Raw genomic sequence first — 26,096 nt, forward strand, 5'->3', positions numbered from 1 at the left:
TTTATATTTAATCTAAATATGTGTGTACTTTTTCTTTTTATACAGCTGAAATTGCTACTGGAATGGCCTGTGGTTTCGATAAAGTAATACAAGGTCTAAGTGTGAAATTTTGATTATAATAATAGAATAGGTAGTTCATAGAGAAGGAAAGATAAAATGTTTTTGTTCATTGAGCCACCACAGGTGACTGTAGATTTTGGGATGATCTATCAGGTAAGCAAAAATACCCTGTACGGTAGAGTCCATCACTAAATTATTTTGTGGTACTTTCAAATTTCTTTTCTAATTACGAAAGTATTAACACTCATTGAGAAACTCAGAAAAGCATTTTTAATTAAAAAATATCTATTGTAACCTACCTAGAGGTATTTACTATTAATATTTTCGTGGATCTTACTCCAATATTAAGTGATCAAGAACGTGGGATCTAGAACTCATTCAAATTGCCACTCTGTCACTTACACGCATTGAGACTTTGTGTAAGTGGATATCCACATGCAAAAAACAACAACAACAACAAAACAAACAAACAAACAAAACTGAGCTTAGAGCCTTATTTCACACCATACACAAAAATTAACACAAAATGGGTCACAGAATTAAAGAGCTAACACAATAAAATTTGAGGAGATAACATAAAAAAACAAAATACTTGAGAATTTGGGTTAGGTAAAGATTTCTTACATACAACACCAAAATTATGATCCATAATAAATTAGACTTTCTCAAAATTCAAAACTTTTGCACTTCAAAATACATCATTAACAAAATGAAAAAAAAACAAGCAATAGACAGAAAGAAAGCATTTGCAGACCACATATCTGATAAAGAATGTGTATCCAGAAAATACAAAGAACCCTTACAATTCAACCACAAAACATACAACCCAATCAAAACATAGACAAAAGATCTAAATAGACATTTCACCAAAAAAATACATATATAAATGGCTGATAAGCCCATGAAAAGATGTTTCACATCATTAATCAGTAGGGAAATGCAAATTAAAACCACAATGATACCTATTAGAAAAAAGATAATAAAAAAGACAGACAAGAACAGGTTTTGGCTAGAATGCAGAGAATCAGAATGCCTCCTACACAGTGTAGAGATTGTAAAATGGTTTACTGGCAATTTGAAAACAGTCTGACAGTTTCTGACAATGTTAAATAAAAATTTACTATAAAGCCTAGCAATTCCACTCTTAGGTAGCTACTCAAGGAAAATAAATACATATATATACATATATGTGTGTGTGTGTGTGTGTGTATATATATATATATACACATATATACAAAGATTTGCACATGAATATTCTAAGCAGTATTATTTGTAACAGTAAAAAATTAGAAACATCTAAATGTCCATCAACCGACAAGTGGATAGACAAAATATAATACATCCAATACAGTAGAATACCTTTTAGCAATAAAAAGGAACGAGCTGCTGATACAGGTCATGGCATGGCTATTCTAGGTCTTCACTCAGTTATCACTGACATTTAGTTCTTAAACAACCAACCGCCTAATATTACACTGAGAGAAGCCAGACAGAAGAGACCACATATTGTAGAATTCCATTTTTTTAATGTTCAGAAAAGTCGAATCTATAGAAACAGGAAGTAAATTAGTGGTCGCCTAGGGCAGGTGTGTTGGATGGAAATGGAGATGAGCAGTAAAAGGACATTGGCTGTAAATGGACATGAGCAATATTGTCGGGGTGACGGAAATGTTCTAAAACTGATTTATGTGATGGCTGCACAACTTAGTAAATTTAATTTTAAAAAGTCATCGGGTTGTGTGCTTTCAATAGGTGAATTACATGATTTGTCAAATATGTCTCAATAAAGTACATTAAAAATACTCTGATGGGATTCTACCTTCAGCAACGTATTTCTGTGTCTCGAAAACAGTGTGTAGTCTACATACTACAAACCATCATTGAAATTTTTCAAAATCACTTATTTCTAAGCCACCCACTACGAATCTTATAGGTAAAACATAGAAATTTATATTTTCAGCAAAGTCCAATATTATTAGTATTTAATCAATTCTTAAACTATATCGGAGAATTACGGTGCTAAAAGTAATGTAGCAAATGGCAACACTTGTCAGAACAAAGCAAAGGTCTAGACAGAAGGAGGTCAATGGAACAAAAGGACTGGTTTATAAAAGTGTAGGCGGGCTGGGCTGCATAATCCGGAAGGTAGAACTCCTCGAGGATGTCTATGGTTTGAGCTGGTATCTGTGTGAAATTGTGAGTAGGAGAAAATTAGGAAAGGAGAACATTTCAGGACCACCAGTAGTTGGAGCATGATAATCAGCTATGTTTTAGGAAGGTTCTATTCATCTTCTAGCTGCCAATGATATAATCTGCCCTGGGCTGGATCCTGCAAATAAAGAGCTAGTTTTTGGTGAGTAGAAATGTGTTCTGATGGGGGCTGTGGACCATTAGGAGTGGAAATACTAAGATCACATAAAAGTTCTAACAATAAGAAACCCAACCGGATATCAAAATGATATACACATCCAGATTTTACTGGTTTTAATCATTTGCTTATCATTTTTCAACAAATTTATAAGTATGATCTACTTACTATATAATTTACCTAGTCTAAGTGTACAATTCAATTATTTTAGTACATTTATTGCGTTGTGTAACCATCATTATAAATCAATTTTAGAATATTTTCATCACACCGTTAATATCCCTCATGCCCATTAGCCGTTAATCGCTGCCTCCACCCCATGTGTCAAGACCAGGCAGCCAGTAATCCACTTTGTATCTTTATATACCTGCTTTTGCCAGATTATTTTATATAAATACAATCGCACATTTGGGGGTATGGTTTTTCTCACTTAATGTTTATGAGATTCATTCATTTGTGTCATGTATCAGTATTTTGTTTCTTTTTATTGCTAAATAGTATTCCATTATATGAATATACCACATTTTATTTATCCACCAGTTGAAGGGCATTTGCACTGTTTCTACTTTTTGGCTATTATGAATAACGATGCTATGAATATTTGTATGCAACTTTTTAACATGGATATGGGCTTTCATTTATCTAGGATAGATATCTAGATGTGGAATTGCTGTAGTATATGGTAAATTTACATTTCACTTTATAAGAAACTGCCAAACTGTTTTCAAATTAGCCATATCATTTCACATTCTTGCCAGCAATGTAGGAGGGCTGACTTCCCACATCCTCAACATTTGTAGCCCATCTTTCTGATTATAGCCATTCCAGTGTATGTGAAATGGCACTCATTCTGGTTTTAATATGCATTTCTCTACCGACTAAGGATGTTGAGAATGTTTTCATGTGCTTACTAGCTATTTATATGTCTTTTCTGGTGAAATGTCTATCCAAACATTTTGCCTAGTTTTAATTGGCTTGGTATTTTTTATTATTATTGTCAGGGTGTAAGAGTCATTTATATATTCTTTATACACATCCTGTATTAGATATATGACTTGCAAATATTTTTTCCCTGTCTCTAGCTTGTCTTTTCATTTTCACCATGGTGTTTTTTGAAGCACAAAAGTTTTAAAATTTGATGAGGTCCAATTTTCATTCTTTTCTTTTATGGATCATGCTTTTAGTATCATATCCAAGAAATCTTCGCCTAACCCAAGTTATCTAAGATTTTCCCTTATACTTTCTTCTAAAAGATTTTTCCAGCTCTTACATCTCTGATCCATTTTGAGTTAATTTTTGTGTATAGTGTGAGGTAAGGCTCTAACTCTGACTTTCTACACATGTATATCCCATTGTCCCAGCATAATTTGAAAAGATTATCCTTTTCCCAAAGAATTGCCTTGGCACCTTCGAGGAATAGAATTTTAACCATAAATACAAAGGTTTATTTCTAGACCCTCAATTCTGATCCATTTTTCTATAAGTCTATCCTTACCCTAGTAGTATACCATCTTGATATCCATATCACTATAGAAAATTTTCAAATTGGGAAGTAAATTTCCTTCTCTATTTTTTAAAATTATTTTAGCTATTCATGGTCTTTTTGCTCGCTTAATGATATTTAGTTCCTAAATGGCCAAGTGCTTTTAAAGCTTCATTTACCTGTCAGTTTTTTAAGTCACTCAAGTGCTATAGTGTTCACATAACAGAGAGAAGAAAACAGAACCTTTGTTTTTGAGGCACTGTGACAGACTGGCAACTATAGGGGTATGACAATATATATAAAGAAATATACGTGAGCGTGAAACACTTGATTTTGTAAAATATCATATATATTAGTACCACGTCATTGATAAAAGAGTGTAGAAATATTTCTGGTAAACATACAAATATGAATGTCAGGGCAGAAATATCTCAATTCATTTATTTCGTTGTTAATTCCTGATTTTTCTCATAGCACAAAGATGTTTTCCATATGTTGTAGAAGATAGCATTACGAAATAATAAATTATGCAAGAAATCTTTGTCATAAGTACCAATTAATCCATCAAAACAAGTTAAAATAGCTTTGCAAACTGTTATGATTGCTAAAAAAGATGCAGTAGTATCTCTTGGTAAATATGTTTCTTTTATGTTTTAAACATTTTTTAGGAAGTATGCTAAAGAGAGAACAAACTTATGATAAACACTGGCATGTATTTTTTCATGTAATAGATAATATAGAATGTTTACCACTTATTTATGCATATACTATCCAATAAGTCTTTAATGACTTTTTATCTACAAGAAAAACAAAATGAACATAGCAATCTCAGCAGGCCAGAAATATACAGCTACTAAGAGCAAAATAGTAATTTCTGGAATCCAACCCAGCCTGATGATTCTTGGGCAGACTCTGTTTTTAGAAAGCTGTGGCACCCATTTATACACGATCATATCAGTATCCTGCACTAGCTCCTTTAACCCAAAGCATCCTGAAGTCATGGGACAGTTTCTGGCTATTTTTCACATTGAGAGGAAATTCTTCATATAACGCTGCACTGACGTGCACAAAGCTGAATGGTATTCCTCATTATGAGGGGTGATGGGAGATTTCCTTCTACAGGGAGCTTCAAGGCAGGTCATAAAACAAGACTTTCTATAAAATTTGTCTTTTGATGGTTCCTGAAATAGAAACTTTCAAGCAGCACCAAATCAGTCCTCCACCAGATTCTGCTGGCTTCCCCTCCGGTTCCTCGCTGCCACGTGAGCCAGCTGGGGCAAGATCACGGCAGATATCAAGCATCACCCCCAGTCACTCACACGAAAAGTGGTTAGAGCAGGGAACACACTTTGCGAGTGCTTTTTAAAAAATGTGTCTAAAGTCTTTGTCTAAGAGAAGGATTACTGACCACTTTAGGAGCACACATGAAGCCCAGCTGCCTGATCTCTTTCTCAAGTAGCACACACCTATATAAAGTCTTCTGTAATATTAAGATCAGCTAATTTACAAAGGAAAGAGCTCGACTTTACATGTCATAAAACCATCTGGCAAAAGCCACCTGTTTTTTCCATAACTTCTTACATCCATTCTCTCAGGTATGCTTTTCATGTTCAGTGACAAAGAAAAAAATAAATCAATTAACACATATTAAATTAACTGGCAAACCCCTTAACTTCCTGAACAAAGCATTTCTAAATCCAAGATTCCCTCAATACTAAACATATTTTGGTAATACTGGATCAATTGGAAGCAAGTTCTTTTTCTCAGTAATAAATCAACCAGAATGAGCAAAGCTGACCAAAAACCACTTTAAGATAGCTGCATTCTCTCAGTGCCTAACGGTTACGTGCATGGGAAACACATAAGCTCGTTCTGGCAACTTGAGTAAGGGCTGTAGAACAGTGCTTCTCAAAATTTTAAGGTGCTTACAAATCACATGGGATCTTGTTAAAATACAGATGCTGGTCCAGTAAGTCTAGGGTCTGAAATTCTATTTCTAGCAAGCTCCCAGGTGACACTGAGGCTACTAGTCTGTGGGGCACACCAACTAGTTGATTGAGGGAAATATAGCTGTAAGCATAAAAATATTCAAGTCAAGAATGCTTCCATTTTTCAATAGATTATATATAATCAGTTTAGGAGCAAGAATATCAAGAAGGAGTAGGACTTTATGAGGAAAAAAAAAGGTAGGAAGCATTTATAAGTCTAAACATTATTTATTATTCCCCAGTGCAGAGCTTTGAAAATGCAAGTTCTCTCCTTTGTTCACATCTTGCCCATCAGCAAATCTTACCTTCCAAATATATTCCTAATTTTACTACTTCTCACCACCCCTACTGCCACCACACTGGTCCAAGGCAGTATCGTTTGTACCCGAATTATTTCAGTAGCCCCCCCATCGCTCTCCCAGTTTTAGCACTCGCTGTCCTTTGTCCACACAGCAACCACAGTGACCTTGTTAGGTCAGATCACGCCCCTCCTCAAAACCCTTAAGTTCCTTCCTATTTCCACGACTAATCACCAAAGTCCTTCCAATGGCCCATAACCTCCAAAATGACTTGGATGAAATGTGGTCTATCCTGGAAAGCATTTATGATTTTGGTATTTAAAGTACTTTTCTAAAGTTTGTCTCACATCAAAAGAAGAAACCAGAGACAGAACTATTCAGCAAAAATCCAGGATATCTTCTTTTTTATTTATGTTTTCTGAATGGCAGTATCAGAGCAATTGAATGGAAATGGACTTATTCCCTTTTAGAAATACCTTGAAAAATCCTAGTTCTTTGTCTTTTAAAGGATATTGTGAGTCCGTTTATATAGACTCCCAGAATCTGTTCCTTATTTGGGCAACATCAGAGTTGCAAGGTAATCAACTGGAACAGAGATTTAAAGAAAGGGAAAAAGCCTACTTCAGCTGATAGAGTTCAAAAAGCATTACTTAAGTCAATCTCAGCAAAAATTTTTGTGTGCTATTTATTACCTCTTATTCTGTTTCACCACCAAATCACAGAGTCCTTCTTTGCTAACGTACAAATATTTACTAATTATATCATAAGAATAAGAATAAGAATCTTATTTTCTACTCTGATCTTAGACTGAAGTGATTGTATATGTGTGAGTAGTTTATTTATCTTAGAGACAGAAATAAAGAGATAGAGATGCAAAAAAAAAATTAATCCAGAGGAAAAGAAGGTGGTAGGCCAGACTAGTCAGTCTTTGTACAGAAGGGATAGTCAGCCACCAAAGGCCACTTGGGGGGCCTAAATGGAGCTAAAACAGAGGTATAAAGGCATTTCTCTCACCATTCTACTCGCCAAAACCATAAAGAACAACAAAGATTAAAAACAGAAAGAAAGAAAGGAAAAAAAAAAATATTTGGTGATACTAGAAAACACCACAGCCTCAACTCAGAATCTATTTAAAACTTAATAGCCACTGAATTTAAGACAAAATCAAGAAAAGATTTTGAAAGGGAACATATTTCTGTGAAGATCTCAGGCACCCTAAAAAACGCTTTAAAAGTGGCAAACCAAGAGGAAGCAAGCCAATGACCCCTGCATGCAGCTAGGAACATGAGAAGATGAGATGAGCATCCTTGAATGCAATTCAATAGCCCAGAGTGGCCAAAGAGGGACAGCTAAACAAGGAGCTAGGTAGACATGCCACCTTAGCAGGAAGCAGATGCAGTAGGATGAAAGAGAGAAAAAAGATGACAATCAGGAATGTAGCTGCTGACCCAGGTCTGCTGGAGAGCAAATGCCAACTTACAATGTAAAAGACCTGGGACATTCAGGCTTCTCTTTGAGTTTCCGGGAATTCCTGTTTGATGCAGTCAGTGATCTCTATTCATCCAGCAGAGCCTCTGCCCTTGCTCTGAGCTACTAGCACAAAGAATTTCTCTTCCTGAAGCTCCTTTATGTATCTCAAAGGCAATGGCACAGCCTCCAGGACAGCCAACTGGCCAGAGAGCCAGCAGCAAATAGTATTTCACCCACCACCACCACCACATATCCCATGGAGTCAGTTATTCCGACAGTTTGTGTTTGCGTGTACCCTAACAGCACATTCCCTGCATAATGAACTTGGAAGGGTGGTGTTATTAGGCTGTGTCTGGAAGAGGTCAAGATAAGTGAGTCAGGTTATTGCTGGTCAACTTTCAGATTAACAGCATGTTAAACTCTGCTCACTGTACATGCAGAACTAGCAGGTTCCATGGTAGAGCCTGGAGGTACAGTGTGAAGGTCTATCAAATAATTCAGTTTTATTATATTGCAACTATTTATAAAATACTTTATTTTTAAAATATGGAAAATGTGAGGCAAATTCAAAATCAGACAGAATCCAGGGCAGTAATAGTCTTCTATGGAAAACTTTTAGAAACAAAAGCAAGAGAGTCAACTCACTTCTAAGGGAGAAAATTAGACTGGCCTTAAAATTATTCATAGCAATGTTATTTCCAGAACTTAAGAAAGCGTTCAACAAAGTCACTATAGAAATAACGTATAACTAAGAATTTTATAAAGGCAAACAATTTGAAACATGAAGAATCTGAGGAACATAGTACCCATGAGCCATTTCTGAAAATATTACTTGATGGTAAAATACAACCAAACTGGTAATGGATGGAGGAGCCAATGAAAAAAGCCTGGATAGGAATGTTGAATTCATGGAATCACACAGAATTAAACAAGGCATGACAGGCAATATATAAAGATAAAAGATACAATTGAATTTGGGCATCAAAATATATATACATATAGCACCAAAACCAATAAAGCAAAAACCATAGGAAACACAAGGTAAATAGAAACAGAATAGGATTTTAACTTTCCCTTACCATGAGAAATCAAGACAATAAATAAGATAGCTCTGATAGACTGTTCAACAATATTTGAGATGTTCACACTCTCTTCTCAAACGCCCAAGGAAATTTATAAAACTGCGCCTATACTGAACCACTGAGAAAAAAAACACACCTAAAAGTCACATGTTACTGCTGTTCAATATAACATTGGAAGTCCCAGCAAGGACAAAATCAGGCAAAAGAAAAATATAAAAGGCATCCAAATAGGAAATGAAGTAGTCAAACTGTCATTATTTATAGATGACATGATTCTCTATCTCGAAAACCCCAAAGACTCCACAAGAACACTACTAGAAACAATAAGCAAATACAGTGGTTTCTGGATACAAAACCAATGTTTGAAAATTCATAGTGTTCCTGTACTCTAATAATGAATTGTCAGAAAAAGAAGTAGAAAAAAATAATTCTTTTTACAATTGCAACAAAAAGAATAAAATACTTAGATATAAATCTAACGAAACATGTGAATGATCTATATAATGAATACTGTAAGACCCTATTAAAAGAAACTGAAGAAGATAGAGAGAAATGGAAAGATATTCCGTGTTCTTGGATTGGAAGAATCAACACAGTTAAAAATGACTTATTACCTAAAGCATTATACAGATTTAATGCAATCCCCATCAAAATCCCATCAGCATTCTTTAAAGAAATAGAACAAAAAAATCATCAGATTTGTATGGAAGCACAAAAGACCCTGAATCGCCAAAGCCATCTTGAGAAAAAAGAACAAGGCTGGAAGCATCACTCCGCCCAACTTCAAATTACACTACAAAGCAACAATAATCAAAATGGCATGGTATTGGCAGAAAAACAGACACACAGACCAGTGGAACAGAATCGATAGTCTAGAAGTAAATCCATGTTTATATGGGCAAATAATTTTCAACAAAGGAGCCAAAAACATACAGTGGAGAAAGGAAATTCTCTTCAATAAATGGTGCTGGGAAAATAGGAAAGCCACCTGCAAAAGAATGAAACTAGACTGTTGTCTATCATCGCACACCAAAATTAACTCAAAATGGATTAAGGATCTGAATATAAGACCTGAAACAATAAGTTGCATAGAAGAAAACATAGGAACTAAACTCATGGACCTTAGACTTAAAGAGGATTTTATGAATTTGACCTCAAAGGCCAGAGAAGTAAAACAAACATAAAGGAATGGGACCACATCAAACTGAAAAGCTTCTGCACAGCAAAAGAAACTGTTAACAAGGTAAAGAGACAACCATCTGAATGGGAAAATATATTTGCAAGCAACGCCTCCGATAAGGACCTAATATCTAAAATAGACAAAGAACTCATACAACTCAATAACAATAACAACAAAAAAAAGAACAATCCAATCAAAAAATGGGCAGAGGACCTGAACAGACACCTCTCTCAAGAAGACATACAAATGGCCAACAAACATATGAAAGGATACTCAACACCACCAGCTATTAGGAAAATGCAAATCAAAACCACAATGAGATACCATCTCACACCTGTTAGAATAGCTATTATTAACAGGACAAGTAATAACAAGTGTCAGAGAGGATGTGGAGAAAAAGGAACCCTCATATACTGCTGATGGGACTGCAAATTGGTGCAGCCACTATGGAAAACAGTATGGAGGGCTCTCAGAAAACCAGGAATTGATCTACCATATGATTCAGCAATCCCTCTACAGGGTAGTTTCCTCAAAGAGTTGAAAACATATATCTGAAAAGACATTTGCACGCCAATGTTCATAGCAGCATTATTCACAGTGGCCAAGACATGGAAGCAACCAAAATGTTCTACAATAGAAGACTGGCTAAGGAAGCTGTGGTACATATATACAATGGAATATTACTCAGCCATAAGAAGAGATGAAATACTGCCACTTGCAGCAATATGGATGGACCTTGAGATAGTCATGGTAAGTGAATTAAGCCAGAGAGAAAAAGTTGAAAACCACATGATATCACTTACATGTGGGATGTAAACCTAAAAACAACAAACGATCATGACAAACAAACAGAGACTCATGGACATAGACAATAGACTAGTGTTTACCAGAGGGTAGCAGGAAGGGGAAGGTAAATGGAGTAAAAGGGGTCAAATATGTGGTGACAGAAAGAAATCTAACTATGAGCAGTGAATATACAATGCAAAATATATATGACTTACTATTAAAAAATAAAATAACTTTTTTTTAAAGATCACGTGTTAAAATGAAGATCAGGGTTAGCTAGATAGGGATTGGGGTCAGAGACTGCATTACTATCCAGATTCCAGATGAGGGCAGTGCTACTGGTTTAAGGACCAACGGTGAGTAATAAAACTTAAGTAACACTGTGTCAAAGAGAAAAACAAAACCAATATTTCAGAACATATCATAGAAGAATTATGAACTCAATTCTATTCAAATAAATACAAAAACCTGAATGTAATAGCTATTTTTCTAGGAGATATATGAGGAACCAAAAAGGATTCCAAAAGAGAGATAAATATAAATAGATCGTTACCATGGATAAAATTATTGTTCATGGTCTTTGAAAAATCTCTCTCTTTAAATGAATTGTCCCTTCACGTCATTTGCAGATTTCATAATCTGGGTTTTGGAATTTTAATCTTTATTTTAAAAATGGAGATATAATTCACATATCATAAAATTTATCTCTCTCTTAAGTGTCTAATTCAGTGGGTTTTCGTATATTTACAAAATTGTGCAATCATCATCCCACCTAATACCAGATAGATATATAATTCCAAATTTTCATCACTCCTATAATTTGCCCCTCTTCCTGGCTCCTGGTCTCACTAGCTTACTTTCTATCTCTATAGTCTTGCCTGTTGAGGACATGTAATATCACTGGAATCAACACAATATGTAGCCTTTTCTGTCTGCCTTATTTCATATACCATGATGTTTTTGAGGTTCATCCACATTGTACATGTATCAGAAGTTCATTCCTCTTTATTGTCAAACAACATTCCATTGTTTGCATATATCAGATTGTGTTTATTCTTTTATCAGTTGACGAACATTTAATCTGTTCCCACTCTTTGGCTATTATTAATGATGTTGCTGTGAACATGAGTGTACAAGGTTTTGGGTAGACATGTTTTCAGTTCTCTTGGATATATAATCGGGATGGAACTGCTGAGTGTATGGTAACTCTACCTTCAACATTTTGGAGAACTGCCAAACTATTTTCCAAAGCGCTACACCATTTTACATTCACACCAGCAACGTAGGAGGATTCCAGTTTCTCCACAACCTCACCAATAATTGTTATTATCTATTTTTTATTATTATAGGCAGCCTAGTGAATGTGAAGTATCTAAATTTTTAAAAATTCTTTACATATTCAAATATTCTTTTTCTAAATATGTTTCACTATTATCTCCCAGTTTATCATGTTTTTTTCTAACTTTGTTAATGGTGGTCTTTGCTATGCCAAAGTTATCTATTTTTATGTAATCAAATTTATCAGTCTTTTCTCTATTGCACCTAGAGTTTGAGCAATAAAATCTAGTTAGAAAATCTTTCCCTATACCCAGATTATAGAGGAAGTCACCCATGTTTCTTTTGATACTTATGTGGTTTCATTTTTCCACACTCTGATCTCCCATCCATTTGGAGATTTTCCTGATGTGACAGATGGATCAAACTTCACCTTTTCCCAGATGTCTATACAGTTGTCCAAGCACCATTTATTCAAAAGTCTATCTTTGCTCCAGTGATGTGAGATGACACCTTTATCATTTCCTATATTTCCATATGTATTTGGGTCTATATCTAAACTTTCTATTGGAGTCCCCTGGGCTATTATTATGCCGGTAATTTACTGTTTTGATTATAGAGGGTTTATTTTTTATATTTTAATATCTGGGGGGGAGGGCTGGTCCCATATCTTTCATAACTTTTCAATTTAGATATCTTAGACCACCGAATACATAGTTTCAATCAGCTGGCGGGGGTTATGTTGTTGTTATTGTTGTGTTTTGGTTTGGTTTCTTTTCTAAAGGGATACACTCAATTAACTTTGAAAATCATGATTGAGTTGTGATTCCTTCAGAGACACCCCTGAGATGAGGCTGTAGTTCACAATGTGTCATTATTCAGGAGGCCCACAGCATGATGATGATTTATATGTTGATAGTTTAAATTGTTTGTTTTGAAATACTGGGATTTTAATATTGGTGGAAGTGGAACGATTTCTTTTATTAAAAATTAAATGGTCTGAACAGAACATCACTATCCAAAGTCCATCTAATTCATCTTCCTGAAATGCCGGTACCCAAAAGTTAAACCTGATTTTACTTTCATAACAAGAAAGAGTTGACCAGGAAGGATATCAAATTAGAATTTAAAGTCTAAGTTGCAAAATTTAGAGTTAAGACAAATTTTAAAGATAATCGAATCCAACCTTTCCATTTTATAGAAACCAAGGTCCAGAATACTTGTACAGCATATCTAAGGTTACACAATGAAGCTAGTTTCGTTTGATTCCAAATCCAGACTTCTTTCTGTTCTCTGCGATAAAGTTGTGTTCTATATTGCAGGCTCTTGCTCATTGTCTGAATACTAATCTCCCAGAAATGAGAGTCCACACCTAAATGTAGACCTCAATCCAATTCTAATTCCTGTGAACCAACTGGTGTAAGTCGAGCCTAGCTGACAGAACTGGACGTAGAGCCTTCCATTCCTCATTGTTTATTTGCAGCCATATGCATTTCTGATAAGGCTTTACATGTCCAAAAAGTACAAATTTACACTTTTTCCTTTATACGAATCTAATTACAGCATTCCCTACTCATTGGTAGACTCAGTTGTTCAATAATTAACCTTGGCATCTGCTACATCATCTTGTTTACAATGAAATGTGCAGGGATTATTGTTTAATTAGATCCTATAATTGAAACAAATAAAAGAATAAGCCAAGAATTCTAGAGTCAGCAAAGCTGTGACTTGTTTGTGCTTTTTTTCTCAAAATATAATATTATTTTTCAAAATACTGTGTAAGAATAGCTTTTAAAAATAAGACCTATATTTCTGAAGTATAGATAGGTCATTCGCCAAAAAAACAGACAAATGGCTCATAGGCCAAAATACAAATCCAGGATGACTTCCCATGATGAGGAACTGTTATTACAGATTCGAGCATGGTGGTGAGAGCCAGTATCTTTAATGAAGGAAAATAGGAATTACTCAAGTTGTCATGGGTACCTGTTGCTCATTTGGTGCTTTCATTTTTACCTTTTATATTCTGATTATTATATAATTATTTACTGTTGTTCCAGTATTTTTCTAAGACTCGATATGATTATTTTGCCTTCCTTTCACTTACATTTTCTTTTCAAAGATGCTAGTTTGAGTTTGCTAACGGAACATACTTCAGAAACCTCATTTTTTTCTAACAAAGTCATTGGTTCACATCCAACCTTAAAATGCAGCCACATATACGTATATAAGCCAAAGCACTCTGGTTTTTCCTATTTTCCATAGTTATCAGCTTCTTTTATGACTTCTTAAGCGCTGCTACCAATCTGCATAAGACTCTTAAAATCTTCCAGACTCCTACATGAGAATTTATTTTATTTCTTTAAGAGAGTAAAGTAGCAGTCAACGTTTTAATGAAATGGAAATAAAAGCTCTTTCTCTCGCCACTGAGCAACAAGCAGTTTGATTGGCTGGTGAAGCTGCTGATTTTACTGTTGTCAAGTGTAACTGCATGAACTGGTACTCACTATTTCGGTATTAAAAATAAGGTAAATAAATGTCAGCTCATGAAAGCTCCAGAAAATGAGATAACATGAAAGCTATATTTCTGTAGTGGGTAGAAAATATTTATCTTTAAGTCTGAATCTTTTCACTCACAGAGCTTGAATATATTAAGGACTTGTCATATTGAGTTGAGGCAGACAGACGATATTAAGGTTTGACTATTATAACAGATCTTCAATGCTTGAGCACACCCTTTGTTAAACATCAACTTTTAAAAACAACCATTAATGGAGCAGAATCTTACACAGTTTCTCAGTCTGGACTTCATTTTAGTCCCTACCTATACTAACGAAGTCAAGTAGAATACTGAAATAACCAGTTACATCAAGACACAATTCTATCATGGCAATACAAGAAGTTTTGGGAGCCTGAATCTTCTACGGGAATTTAGATTTTCAACAAAAACTATGTAATTTCTTATCCATCCATTCTCAAGATGTAGGCGGTGGAAAGATCTGTTTGACTTTCCGCAGACACATCTCTTCAAAGCCCACTCTAAGGATGCTGAGCCCTCTCCCTCAGCGTCTTCCTACCTTAGACTCTGGAACCAATGTTATTCTTATTTGAGAAGAATTAAAGCTTCTCTATATTAGTTGATAACCAGCCTGAAAACACGGGAACTTTTCCTTAGTCACTCATTAGAATACAAATTTTGACAATATGGATTTTTTTCTGTCTTGTTCAGCCCTGTGCATTCTGCACCTAATTTTTGACATATAGTAGATGCTCAATAGATGAGTAAAAATGGATAAACAAGCAAAAGAATGAACTAATAAATTCTTTTGTGTCTTAGTTGAGCTCTGGCACCAAACCCTTCTTGTAATTGAATCGGAATTAGTGGATCTCGATGTTTTTCTTGATATTTCTGAGATCTTGCCTTGCTCTGAAATGATCTTAGGAATAAAAGCACTGCTCCTAAACTATGGTTTTGTGATTGAGACCACCTCCCCCCAACCTGCTCCTTCATCTCCTTTGTGCCAAACAAATCTTCATTTTTCTCCTATCGCCTCTTTCAGTCTCCATGACACCATGCTCCACACATCTACTAGGATATACTCACACATTAGAATCTTCCGTGCATCCCTAACCTGGAACTTCTCTCTGCTTCTCCACTCGCCAGGGTCTAATACTCATCTAATGATCCTTTCTCAGTAGGGGAGACAAAATAAAAAGCTCGTATGTGATTATGAACAATTTTATGCTGGAATATTTGAAAAGGAAAAATGTTTTTTTAAAGCAATACCTATACTTCATTGAATGCTACAAATGATTAGTAGTGTAGTGCTCATAGTTTGCTTTTTCTGGTCTATAATTATTATTAAAATGTAGAAAGAAGAATGATGATGACCAATTTGTAATTAAGAAAGCTCGACCAAGGGTCAGGGGGTGAATAGTGTAAAAACAGGGCTATTTTCAGCTGATCTGGTGCAACCCTGTGTTTCTCTCTAGAGATACTCTGAGTTGTGGTCCTGACCTTTGGCCAAACCTGAATGAAATATATTAGTTAGTAATGAATACAGTCCTGAGCTAGGGTCCAAGACAGACCAGGGTGCAACCTGTGCCAGTTTATCAGCATCCTTTATAGAAAACGTAGATTCGTGGTTTGCACCTCGTTTCCGAGTGCTCTCGGTTTCTGTCATTGAGCCTTGCCATAAAGCCTGGTTTGAGCTACATGGCCGGAGGGGAATGAAAGACATCTCCCCACATGCGACTCTGATTTCTCTGAAATCAAGGCAACCTTCACATATACTGGTGGCTCATAATTCAAAAACAAGGAACAATCTGTGTGACTGAGAAAGGAACCTGGAAGCTATGCCAGAAAGTCTTATCCCTCTCTGAGACTTACGCTTTTTTTCTCTTGCTGTACCATATCCTTTACTTTTATTTAAGCTTAAGTGAATACATCATGCAAATCTTATGGTTCCTTTTAGTTATCCTACCCTAAAAACTGCTGCCATTGACATTAATCAAAGTTTCCTTTTGTGTTACTCCTCTCGACATATTTATTTGTGATGTACAATAGTTCACACTGCCCAAGTTTTCAGGTCAAACATGATGCGTCTTGATAGAATAGATGGCCTACATGTGCCAAATTATTCTCATTTTCCATTTCTTTATGGGATAGATTTACTATCATAACTTCGGTGTCTTAAAAAAAAAAGTCAGAAATCTCCTTTGTTAAAAAAAAATTGGCAAAACTTTAGTGTTCTCCACCCGTCAAGCTATAGCTTTGTTTATTTTTAAAATAGACCTGGAAAGATAGAGCCAGCACTGAACAAGACTAGAGACCTTGGATTCTTAGATTTTGTCTCTTAGTAACTGAGTAGCCTTCAAACCCTCTGGACAAATGCATTTTATTTGTAAAATAAGGATAATAATTCCAAATTCATAATGTTGTTTGAAGATTAAAAATAAGAGAACATATTGAAAGTTCTTAACACCAGTTAAGTGCTTGATAAACGGTATTAGCTATTACTGTCTTTGAAACCTTCTAAATATATTCTTCCTTTTTGCTCTGCTTCTACCATCTATGTTCCAAGCTGGAACAGATGAGTCAAAATTCACTTGCATTTGGTTCTTGCATTTCTCACCAGGAGCTAGTGAGAAAGCTATCAGAAAACACTGTCCCTTGGGAATGCTTCTGTCACGCAAACAAACGTGGCGCTATATTAGGACAAACAGGCCAAGCTGCTGTAACAAGAAAACAAAACACAATGGCTCAAATAAAACAGAAGTTTGTTTCTCTTTTATATAACACTCCATGACAAGATGGCTCTGCCATCTTAAAAAGTAGTTCCTTTCACTAGCTACAGGTTGGATGCTCTGGCGTTGCGGTTTACAATTCGGTGGGAAGAAGGAAGAAGCGGAGGACAAAGAGGCCTCCTTTGTAAGTCCATGACCTGGAAGTTGCAAGCATCACTTCCCCTCACACTCCACTGGCCAGACCGTAGTTACATCAAGGCCCAGACCTTGTTGCAAGACAAGTGAAAAAATGCAGTTTTTAGCTGGATAGACCACGGGCCCAACTAAAAATCATGCTAAGTTCTATTAATAAAAAGAAGGGAAGACTGGCAATTGGTAATCACCTTTCTCTCCGACAATCTGCTTATGATTGGCTACTAAGGACAGCTACTTGCCAGGCCACAATGGCTCCTCACATGCAGCAGTAGGTATAGAAAAAGGAAGAGCTCTCAAAATGAGAGTGCGGACATTCCAGGACGTGAGCAAAATGATACATGGCAGTTTGGGAAGAAAATATTAGAATCACTCTTTTATTTATTTAATGTACAAATAAAAAGAAAAGAAGTTAAGCTTTCCTGATAGTTAACATGTGGCTTGACACTAATTCCAAACCACGTGACTTCCTGCGATAAGCGTGGCGGGTATGTCCCTGGTACCCTCACCTATACGTCTCGTGTATTTGGACGTATCACTATATATTGCACTGCATGAGTGACTAGTTAGGTGAATCACAGATTATAGCATTCTAACAAAGCTAAGTCTCACAAAATAAGTGTCTTAAAAAGACTCCTACAAAGAAGCCATATTAGCCTTGAATGTAATACTAATATAGAAAGCACAAACAAATATCGAGAAAGCAGGTTTTTTCATATAATATTTTTGTAACTGGCCAGCAGATCTAAACATTTCTTATCAAAATTTTTAGATACAGCCGAAGATGTACTTCTTTTGGGATCTTCATATCTTTGTAAGGAATCCTTTCTATAAAGTTAGAATTATACATTAAAAACCAGTATCAAAGTAAACTGAAATTAGACCAATCCCTTTTAATCATTGTATCACAAAATTTTTAACATGGTTTTCAAAAATAATAAAGTATATTTAACAATACAGAGCACACTAAAATAGTACACCTAAGTATCAATATTAAAAAAGTACATTTTTGTGTCATTATTATAGTTATTTTTGAAAAAACATTTTACTTTGTTGTCAACTTTTTTATTTTTTAATTTTGTGTAGGCATTATATGCAGATAAAATTTTGGAAGTGAATGTATATAATTTAGTATTGACAGACAAACATTTATAGTCAAGATTTTACTGAAAAAGGTATATGGTTTAAAAAGTTTGAAAACCACTGTTCTAATCTAAGATTTCTCAATGTGTGATTTTCAAAATGCCCCTATGGTTTACCAGATGATCTATAGGTGATGTGGTGGCTTCAGAGGAAAAATTGTTTTCACTTATATAAATTCCACAAAGACTAAGTGCAATATTACCTGTGAATTCCAAGGGAATTCTTTTAAGTTCTTATCAACTGTGACACCATTAAGTGTGCACGTACACTACAAAGATTATACTGATTAGTCACTGTAAGTGAACAGGTCTCAATTCATCTCAACTAACATGTTGTAAGCATTTGTGTGCTTATTACTCACATTTGTTATATTGGGTTTTTATGGTTTCTGTTGCACTTTATCATTACTATTGCCTAATGTCAAGTAGCTAAGCACCAAAAAGAGAGAACACAGTATAGAGTTGATATGTGAAAGCATAATAGTACTAAATAAATAGTACTAAATAGTACGAAAGAAAATATTAATTTAAATATTGTAACTTTGAATAATATCATTTCCTTCCTCTGAAAAATTGGAACAATAATACCCTCATGATACCACATGAAAAGTAAATAACATAGCATTCCGTACATGGTAATCTTAAAATACTGCTGACTTCTCCACATAATTTCTCAAGTTTTCACTCTATTCGGCCTAGAGAAATAAGATTAAAAATATGTTTTTAACCTTCTAAAAAGACTAACCTTTTATCTTACTCTCCAGAATTATAATTAAGGAAGATCAGCAACGTCAGAAATGATAATGTCAAGTAGATGCAATATATCATTCTTACAATGCTTCAAGTATCAAAAATAATCTCTTTCTGGCACCATCCTAACATCAGCCAGAACTGATAATGTCAAAACCACCATTGCACTTTTTATCATGGTGCATGCTGTACTTTTAATATTGACTTCATTTCAAATTCTTATCAAATTATTGAGAATTACCACCAACAGCATTTAGATTTGCATGGATAGAAGTAAATATGTTTCTCCACTATTTGCTGAAAAGCAAAATATGAGAACTTTAAACTTTAATAATTACATAATAAAGTTCTTTTCAGGGCTTTAAAATATTACCCATATTGAATGAAGTAAAACACACTTGTCTAATACCAATAACACTTCTAGGCTATTTGTCCTTTCATCAGTGCAAATCTTAATTGAAAAGGCTAACATAAATAAGAGGTAAGCTCACAAAAATATGACAAGTGCACTTATTAAGAAAAATTAATTATGAGTGTCACAATGAACTTCAGTAACAAAAAATTAGCACTTACTCTATAGTTTCTCTTTGATCAATAAATGTACCTCAGGTTATCAAAGATTCACAACAAAATCCTAAACCAAATGAGTTCATAAACCAACTTACAAATTCACCCCACAAACTAACTCCCCCAAGCATACAAGATTTCTGGTTCCCACGCCGTCATCTCATACTTCCATTTGTCCTCGTAAGTATTGCCTGCTAGATATTTACCTTCGGTATGTTTTCTGAGCCAGTGACAACAAATTATCACCGAGTATATCTCCCTTTCTTTCTTCTAGTAATAAAATCTACAACATTTCTGCTTGGTATGTGACCACCCAGATAGTAGCTACATTTCCAGCCTTCCTGAAGCGAGGTGTGGCTAGTGACATACTGGCTGATGAGACAAGAGCAAAAATGATGCATCTCCTGAGAACCAGCACTGCTCGCCCTGTACTTTCCCTTTGCCCTTTCTCATTTCCTTAGAAAATGGGGACAATGGGGACAGTATTGGAAGTCATAGGCTGAATCAAGTATAAAAGGGAAAACAAAACTCCCTCTCGACCCCAGTAGGTTAAGAGCGGGGCAAGTAAGAATGAGGCAATTGAGGATACGGGTGAAGGAAGAGTATCACTAAATGTTACAAAAATATAAGCTAGGATTCGGAAGAGTTTACACAAAAGGTCTCCAAATATCCTTTCATCATCAGAAAAACACACTTGGGCAAACATAACAGGCCACAGTTTTCTACGAGTTCTCATAATGTTTGATTTTCATTAGAATGCCAGGTATAAACCACGATGAAATGTCATCTTTAATAACATAATGAGATGTGAGGGATGAACCTCCATCCACATGAAATCTCTTCTATAACAATATTCTATATTCTGAATAATAGTATATATTTTGTACTCAACGGACAGTGAAATACACAGGTAGAACCAAAAATAACATCCGTAGTCAGAAAATAGCAAAAATATTGCCAAACGCTAAATTTTTCTGGAAATATATAACCTCCTTTACTAACGAAATTAATCCCAGAACCTCGGAGATGAGGATTGACAGGTGACTCACGTAGGGATGGGCAGCTGGACGTCAGATCCAACCTCTGTTCCTGTCTTCTCTTCTTTTTAATTCCAATGCCATCACCATCCTGGGCTGCGGCAGAGAACACTGTTGTTTCCCATTTAATGCTCTTGTCTAAATCACAACCGAAATCACACTAGAACAGTTAAATAAAACATTTATGAACACTGAGGATCACAAAAGGGAACTCTACTCAGAAAAGTCACACTAATCTAGATATATATGTGATGGCTATAATATTTTGAAAGTAATGTAACCGTGTATTTTTAATTCCCTATGGCTCTCTCAGGCATTGAATCAAGGCCTTTCATTGCTTTAGGGGAAGAGCCTATAATACCTAGAAAAAAGGAATTGTTCAGATTGGAGTGTTAAATTAGATTTGTTAAATTCAGAGTAATAAAATAGTCTCAAAAGCCCAGTTTCCTTGAGCAAGAGCACACACATCCCAACACACACACACACACACACACACACACATTATGAAATCAAAAGCTTCTCTTTAAATATCGAGAAGCAAAATTTGGAGGATTTTCTACATAGCAGATCATCAAGCAGAGAAGTCAATATAGGAACTAAGGAAAATTCCTACCCAACGACTAAGTCTCTTTTTTGAGTAAAAGAAAAAGAGACAGAGAAATGCAGCCTACGTAATTCAAAAGGGGATTCCTAACTCCCACCCACGCCCCCGCAACAGAAAGTCCTTAGGTGAAGGGAGGGTGGCTGAAACTCGCAGACCAGTTCTGGAACTTCTCAGAGCAGCAGGCATCTTTGCATCCCCTGCTGCCCGAGCCTCTCCAAGAAGCCTGTGTCTTCATGGTGTGCGTCCCAAGTGCAGAAATGGTTGAGGGAAGTGCCTCTAGGGGCCCCACTGTTCTAGTGGTGGGTAGTGGATGCAGAAGTTTCCATGCTCCTGAGGAAGAGGAAAACTACTTTTGGCAGGATGGAAGCAACTTTGAATCAAATGAATATTCATCCAAAAAAGAGGCTGCTATAAAATAGAAGACACTGGGTGGGCCTTTAGTTGGCAGATGCAAGGAGACAGACCATCATTCTCCACCGTTAACAGGAGTGAGGGCTGGAGACAAGTTGAGCTCAGATACAGGAAACAAAGCTATATTGTTTGCACATCCTTATTTATGACTGTTAAATTTAAACTCTGTGACATAAAGTACAGAGCTGAATAATTTTCAGCTTACATACTGCAGAAATGTGGCAATCTCCTCGGGGCACGGCAGGCTGTGCTTGGCCGCCCTGGCCTCTCTTTGACTGCTGTCCTGTACTCCCTGTGGCCAAATGGTTAAGAGCGTTGGTTTTGAAGCCAGGCAGACTTGGGTTTAAACTCTGGCCATATCCCTTGCCAGCTGTTTGATCCCGAGTGACTTTAACTCACCCAAACGTTAGATTCTTCATCTTTAAAAGGCAGATAAAAATTGGGCTCGTCTCACAGAATTGTTCTCAGTGAAATTATACATATAAAGTGCTTAACAAAATCTGTGCCATGAGTAAGAGCTCAATGTTAGTGTATGTGAATGTGTACGCATTTCCCACAAAATGCCCTAAAATATTATTGAACCGTGCAGGATTTATATAGTCTTGCGCTAACGGTTCCAATAGTTTTATGTTCTCTAGGAGGTGATCTGCTTTCAATCTGACAATTTCTCAAATACAGAGACCCACCAAGGACCACTGCAGGTCCCACACTCTGCACCCCATGGCCTGTGTGCCACGTGGCTGGCGTTCAGGGTGAAGCAGGGGCGGATCCAGGCGCCACGTAAGAGCGCTGATCACTACCACTGAGAAAGGCTCAAACTTACTGAGCAAGTTTACTCAGACAATTTTATTCATTTTTACTCATGAGCTTCATGCTGCTCTAAGTGTTCCACCTTATTAACTCATATAATCCCACAACAATCCTCCTAGGTGAACATTATTTTTATTGCCACTTTGTGGATGAAGAAATTGAGGCAAAGAAAGGGTAAACAACTTCCCCCAAGGTCAGGAGAGCTGGAGTTTGACACCGGGCAGTCTAACTTAATTCACCCACCTCATATCCACTACACACTCTGCTTCGGAAATGCTTCTTCTCTCCGCTTTGTGGAGTTTTCACCGCCTCTTGGAGGACTGCTTCTTCCTGTTTTCTTCCTTTATCTTTTCTTTTCTAGCCTTGCTACACTGGCAGCACTGCCAGCCAATGAGGACATCGCTTCTGCGAGTGAACCACCTAATCACATTCCATGTACTTTCATGGTCAGGTCTGGGTCTTCTCAGAATTAGAAATATACGTGCTCTGAGGTGTCTTCGATTACAGCTGAGTATACAGCTGCCCAAACAGCTGAGCCAGCCAAAGAGCTCGGTGGGGATGACTCGGAAACAGATCCAGATGTGCAGGTAGATGTAACATGATCCTGGAGCTTAGGAGCGTTTGGGCCTGTGGACATGCGATGGTCAGTGGTCTTGCTCTGGCTCCCCTCTTTCAGAGGTCTCCATGCGGGTCTCTGCAGTGCCGCACAGATGGCTCTGGTCACCATACAATCTGTTTTCAAGACCATGACTGATCAAGTGGGTACCTGGAGCTATGACAGACTTGCCTCACTGACTCTGAGGGGCCAGAACAGTGCTATTTCACATATTTGCAGGATGTTTAGTGTCTTATTGATCATAATTTATAGAGACACCATAGACTGTGACTTCGATATTTTAGTACGTATCATTTTACAGTTTGATCAGATGATGATGACGAGTCAGAATGGTTGACCTATGTCCTGACCTTGTCCTTGATGTATCTTCTATGCCAGATCATCTGTAGGAAACTAAAAAAAAAAAAAAAAAAAAAAAAAAAAAAAAAAAAACAATAAAAAATTTAAGATCATAATCTTGGAGGAAGAGTGAAGCCCAAACTTAAATGGTATAAACTCAGTATTTTATATGGAAATGATTTTCCTGGGTTATCTGAGGAATTCGAGTCCTTTTCCTCTGAGCTCTACCTTCAGCGGGGTTAACTCTTGACAGGAAATTCTGAGGGGCATTAACTCATTTGATATTTAAAAAGAAAAAAAAGTCCTCAGTGTATCTAAAGACTAAGGAAAATGGAGTTCTCTATTTTCCATTAGTAACTATACTTATGGACAGCTACTGAGGAAACATTCGTTTTCCTGATAAGTAAAGTTTGTGCCCATGTGAATGGCTAAGTTTTTTCTATGTATAAAAGAGCTTTAAAAACTGAATATCTATCAATTCATTTTATAGTTTAATTTTTGAGACAAGGTAATTTCAAAGAAAAATTCTGTAAATATAAGTACTAAGATGTTATTAATATTTCCTTATTCTCCTAAGTGGCTTTTAATCCTTACTTCAGTATTATGATTTTTATAACCAATAAAAAAAGTACACATTAAATATCTAACATATAATTATGACTTAAATAAACGACAAAATGTTTATTGTCATATTCTAAATTCAAATAAAAATCAAAATAGTTTAAACAAACAGAGTTATGGACAATATTTGTTTCCTATTAAAATACACAATTTATAGCAACTAAGTTAAAATATCTTTCAGGGAAAAAGACTACATCTCATACATCTTTTTTAGTAAATTCTCAACAAACCCGAGCTGGAAAAAGATACAGGAGGAGAGAGAAAGCGGGGATTTGTGGGCATCCTGGCCAGAGCTAAAGCCATGGGGATGACTGAGGGCCCCCCAGAGATAGTGTGCACAGACAGGGGACAGACCCCAGGACACAGGAAGAAGAGGGAGGCAGGGAGTCCATAAAACAAACTGATGAAAAGTATTAAGAGCTTTACGGGGAACACCAAGAGAAAATAGTGCCTTTAGGGAATGAGAATGGGTCTTTACAGTGTTTGAAAGGCAGAGTGGACAGGTTTCGGGGGCCTGAGTGCCACACCCAGGCCCGTGTGGGCGGCTGACAGGTCAGCTCTGCTGCCCAGCGCTGTGCGGCTTGGCGCTGAGCTTAAGGCTGTTGCGCGCTGAGCTTAAGGCTGCAGCGCAATGAGCATAGTCGGAGGTGGCTGGCCTAGGACAGGTCTTCTCACCTGTTTGCTAGAGGGTGCGACCACTGGCCCTGGGAAGGACGGGGGGAGGGGGGGGACGCGGGGGGGATGGGGGTGGGAGTGTCCCCGCCCCCTGTGACACTCAGGAAACGAGAACTTCCACTACTTCTCCACAGCACGGTTCAGATCAGGCTGTGAGCTCTCACAAGGCTTCACAGAGAGCGTATTATGATGGATATTATTTCCGTGTGTGTACCTGAAAATACATTTGCCCATAGTACGTATGTAAGCAGAAACACCTGCTTTGAAAATCACCCATAACGATCTTTTTGAATAGCTTAAGAGAATAATTTAGAACCAACAGGCCTTGCGAGGGTGAGAGCACTTGAAGTCAATATAGGCATTGGAAAGAATTTAGAATCTGGCTTCTGAATGGCCAGGTGCTAGCACTGGCTTTCCTTACATTAAATGGCCTTGAGCAAGTCATTTAGTCCTTTTGAGTCTCATTCTTCACATCTGAAAATTGAGAACATTATAACAAGAGAGTTATAATAAACTATCCTGAATGTTCTTTCAAATTACAATATTCCACATTTCTGTAATTATCATCTGTTAAGATAAAATAATCATCCAAAGACTTCTGCAGTGTGAATAGCTATATAAGATGGCTAGGGAAAAAATTAGTTCAATCCTACTTGGGGTTTAGAATAGCTTAGACCTTAAACAAGGCACCTTAACAAAAGGAGACTAGGAGTAAAAACTTTCACTAAGCTCTTTGTTAAAAATTATCCGTTTGGGGAAAATAGCATGCATTTTGAAAGTCTGGCAGAAATATATGCTGACGGAGTTAAGGATGTAAAGGACCTAGAAACATCTTGCAACATTCCAACTCATTGAAGTACTTACTAGACCATAGAGTACGGCATCTGAGAAGCAAACAGGGCTCTGTTTTCTTGATTAAAATTCTCTATTTAATCCATTAAAAAAATAGAGTAAACATAAATAAATAAAAAGAAAAATTCAGAGCAGAATCATCACTGAGAAACACTGCTCTAAGTCCTGGCTATTTGTTTTTCAACTTGTAAGGTTGTTCAAGTTGTATAATCACGATGTAGTGAAAAATATAATGAGGAGCT

General features: G+C 36.4%; 1 long non-coding RNA gene across 3 annotated transcripts in view; it reads right to left on the bottom strand.

Annotated features, from left to right (window-relative positions):
- Window positions 1–19,568: 19,568 nt before the first annotated feature.
- LOC120613241 (uncharacterized) overlaps window positions 19,569–26,096 on the bottom strand; it is a 99,698-nt gene continuing 93,170 nt past the window's right edge. The window contains exons 4-5 of one of the 3 annotated variants that reach the window (XR_005655628.1): window positions 22,995–23,760; window positions 19,569–21,086 (exon numbers count right to left, since the gene is read on the bottom strand). This is a non-coding gene — a long non-coding RNA (uncharacterized LOC120613241). Of the gene's footprint in view, window positions 21,087–21,413; window positions 21,861–22,619; window positions 23,761–26,096 lie in introns of those variants that run through there. The other 2 variants (XR_005655629.1, XR_005655627.1) reach the window with 2 other exon arrangements.

The sequence above is a fragment of the Pteropus medius genome, unplaced genomic scaffold (genome assembly GCF_902729225.1).
Source record: "Pteropus medius unplaced genomic scaffold, Ma_sr-lr_union100, whole genome shotgun sequence".
In the NCBI taxonomy this organism is placed as follows: Eukaryota; Metazoa; Chordata; class Mammalia; order Chiroptera; family Pteropodidae; genus Pteropus; species Pteropus medius.